The sequence below is a fragment of the Limulus polyphemus genome, unplaced genomic scaffold (assembly GCF_000517525.1).
Source record: "Limulus polyphemus unplaced genomic scaffold, Limulus_polyphemus-2.1.2 Scaffold13311, whole genome shotgun sequence".
In the NCBI taxonomy this organism is placed as follows: Eukaryota; Metazoa; Arthropoda; class Merostomata; order Xiphosura; family Limulidae; genus Limulus; species Limulus polyphemus.
In genome coordinates this window covers 6265-10340 of record NW_013678921.1, presented here as the reverse complement: position 1 = coordinate 10340, position 4076 = coordinate 6265, and the positions used below count along the sequence as shown (strand labels likewise).

General features: G+C 35.5%; 1 long non-coding RNA gene across 2 annotated transcripts in view; it reads left to right on the top strand.

Moving 5' to 3' along the window:
* Nucleotides 1–974: 974 nt before the first annotated feature.
* LOC111084064 overlaps nucleotides 975–4076 on the top strand; it is a 5535-nt gene continuing 2433 nt past the window's right edge. Inside the window, exon 1 of one of the 2 annotated variants that reach the window (XR_002609380.1) lies at nucleotides 975–1130. This is a non-coding gene — a long non-coding RNA (uncharacterized LOC111084064). Of the gene's footprint in view, nucleotides 1156–4076 lie in introns of both variants that reach the window. The other variant, XR_002609379.1, reaches the window with a different exon arrangement.

Below are 4076 nucleotides of genomic sequence, written 5' to 3'. Positions count from 1 at the left end.
AACATTTCAAGTGTTAGCAGGTGTTGTGTAGTACATAGTACTCTGTTAACATTTGAAATGTTGTGTAGTACTCTGTTAACACTTGAAAAACACTTGAAATGTTGTGCTAACAGAAATAAAAACAGTACTCTGTTAACACTTGAAACGTTGTGTAGTACTCTGTTAACACTGGAAATGTTGTGTAGTACTCTGCTAACACTGGAAACGTTGTGTAGTACTCTGTTAACACTTGAAACGTTGTGTAGTACTCTGTTAACACTTGAAACGTTGTGTAGTACTCTGTTAACACTTGAAACGTTGTGTAGTACTCTGTTAACACTTGAAACGTTGTGTAGTACTCTGCTAAAACTGGAAACGTTGTGTAATATACATTGCTAACACTTGAAGTGTTGTGTAGTACACTGCTAACACTTGAAATGTTGTGTAGTACTCTGTTAACATTTGAAACGTTGTGTAGTACTCTGTTATAAACATACTTTACATTGGTGTACGTCTAACAAAAATAAAAACACCTTAAACATACTATCCATAGATGTGTACGTCTAACAGAAATAAAAACACCTTAAACATACTTTACACTGGTGTACGTCTAACAAAAATAAAAACACCTTAAACATACTATCCATAGATGTGTATGTCTAACAGAAATAAAAACACCATAAACATACTCTCCATAGATGTGTACGTCTAACAAAAATAAAAACACGTTAAACATACTTTACACTAGTGTACGTCTAACAAAAATAAAAACACCTTAAACATACTATCCATAGATGTGTACGTCTAACAAAAATAAAAACACGTTAAACATACTTTACATTGGTGTACGTGGTGTTTTTATTTCTGTTAGACGTACACATCTATGGATAGTATGTTTAAGGTGTTTTTATTTTGTTAGACGTACACCAATGTAAAGTATGTTTAAGGTGTTTTTATTTTGTTAGCAAGTGTTAACTGTTCTTCATTTTTCAGGCAATGCTAAAGGTAATACGGCTGAACCGCAGAAAGAATCACCTTCTCCAGCATCAGCGGCCAGTGCCATGGGACGTATTTCTGCCATGATTCCTCCTCCACCCAAACCTGTTTCAGATGGTGCTGAAGATGAAGATGACTGGGAGTAAGAGTGTGAGGTCGTCATACAATTCCTCTCTTGTTGTAATTTCATTTTATTGATTGTATTTGTTTTGTTAGAACAAAAAGTGACTTTGGTTGGTCTCGTCTGTCCACTCATGATTTGGTTATTTTTTGATTGAATAGTAGATTTGGCCATACATATTGCAAATGTACCAAACTGTTTAGTAAAGACCTAGCAAAGTATTTAAGAAAAATGAACCAAACTGTTAGTAAAGATCTAGCAAACATAACCTTAACTGTTATGGTGTAAACACCTTTTCGAAGCTGGTGAAGTATGATTATGACTAAACAGGGTTTATGACATAACCTTAACTGTTATGGTGTAAATGCCTTTTCGAAGCTGGTGAAGTATGATTATGACTAAACAGGGTTTCTGACATAACCTTAACTGTTATGGTGTAAACACCTTTTCAAAGCTGGTGAAGTATGATTATGACTAAACAGGGTCTCTGAAAGGAATTTTATCAGGGGGTACAAAGTTTCTTTCGGGCCCCCTTCCCTTCTCCATTAATCATCCTGTTTTTATCCACTACGGTTTTATGCCGTGAGCTGCAAGGCCAAAAAGGGTACGCAAGATGAGAGAGGGGTGGAATGGAGCACTCTGTTGATTTTCTGCATTAGAGGCCTCATGCTCCTATACTCCCTCCATGATAAATATAAATAAAATAAAAGAGGATCAGAGAGAAGAATACACATTTAAACATCTTTGTTTATTCTACAATACAGATAAGGAGAAAGAATTCACATTGAAACATCCTTTTATATTGCAATGCAGATCAGAAAACATAATTATTATTAAAATGTAAAAAAAAGGTAGATAGGCTTAGTATTTACTTTACAAAAAGAGCTTTCCTGGCCTTTTTTTGTGTGTGAAAAAATGTTGAATCACAGCATTAAAATTAATTGTTCTGGCAATGTTTGATTCAATACTTAGCCTGGCCAAATTCACAAGACGTTCCTGAGACATTGTAGACCTTAAATAATTCTTAATCAGCTTGAGTTTGCTAAATGACCTCTCTGCAGAAGCTACTGTTGCTGGAATTGTTAATAGTATTCTTGAGCTAACACAAACATTTGGAAACAGGTCACCAAGTCTGTACTCTGTTAACATGTTCAGCAGATCTAATGGCTTCAACTGTGCATTTCCAAAATTTGCTTTATGTACTGAGGGTAAATGTTGCATATATTTTCCAAAATCATCACCATTAAGGTCAGGTGAATATTGTTCTCATAAAGATAAAGCTTTTCTCTCCACATCACTTTCAGACACTGTGAGATATTTCCACAAGAAATCAAAATTTTCAGCCAACTGCTTAACAGCATTGAAGCTGACAGTTAATCCTGCTGTAACATTGTCTACCAAAACGTAAAACACACACTTTCTGAAGTAGGCCTCTTCTGGCATATCATCTGTGTCATTCATTTCCTCCAAGTTAGCACCAGGTGTGCTGTCATCATGTGACCTTGCCCTCTTGTGGCTAACTCCACCACATCTACAGGAGAGTTCTGTTTCTATCTTTAGGTTTGACGCAACCAATATGGCTTCATTCCACATACATTTCCAGTTGTTTCGAGGTTTTGTCAGATCTGTGAGGAGAATTTCTATGTTCGTTTCTTCAACATCCAGTGTGACATCTCTGGCTTGGATGACCTTGTTGCAATTATCTATGCCAGCTAATATTTTGTACCACACAGCTGACATTAACACACAGGCAAAAGATGTCACATATAATAAAACTCCATGGACTTCATTTCTTGTTTTGGCCATCGACTTTAGTTCTAGGAGGTCTTCCAGTGCTAATTTAATACCAGGCAAGTGTGCTGCAAAAGGCTTTACACATTCAACACGATCTGACCATCTTGTTTCAGACATACCATGAAGAGAACAACCAATACAGTTTTGTAGTAATTCATATTAATTTCCCATATTTATATGCAAAGTCATTTCATTTATAGCTAACTAAAATAAATTGACAAGGATATTTTTCACAATTCTGAGTATGAAGAAAATTTGGGCAACACCCCAAAAAAAATCCTGGGCACGGGCCTGTAATATTAACAAACTTAGTTTGTTAAATGTACACAGGAACTGGGTAGAAAAAAAGACTTACCGAAGTAGAATAAGCAGTTTTTGATGGATGAAACACCAGACACCACTCGCCACAATGGTGGAGCAACAACTGCCAATGAAACAATCTCTTTTCAGCATGGGCCCACCAAAAATGACGTATTATTTGCGCTCGGCTTTGTTGGTTGTCATAGAAACCGTCGATTGTTAGAATTTGGAGACTGGAATTTGCATATTTCGCAAAACAGTCCGAGCAGTGTGAATGATTCTTCAATAATTGTTAGTCTTAGCTCAAACGCAGTGTGTGATGGCACAGGACCCGACTTCTTCCAACGAGACGATTGCATGTTCGACAACTGTTTTTGACTTGAGACTGAAGGCAAAATTTTTCTTCAATGCATTTATAGGCAGTATTTCTTCTAAAAAAAGCACGTAACGTAGTATTTGATATAATATGTAGGTATTATTATATCCCATTAAAGGGTACATCAATACTTTGTGGGCAGTGGGGCCATCTCAGACTGGCTCCATGGCTTCCCCATCAAATCATACTGATGAAAGTAAATAATATTATACATTATACCTCTACATTTCCCAACACTACATAATATTATACATTATACCTCTACATTTCCTAACACTACATAATATTATACATTATACCTCTACATTTCCCAACACTACATAATATTATACATTATACCTCTACATTTCCCAACACTACATAATATTATACATTATACCTCTACATTTCCCAACACTACATAATATTATACATTATACCTCTACATTTCCCAACACTACATAATATTATACATTATACCTCTACATTTCCCAACACTACATAATATTATATATCATAATTTCAACGGAT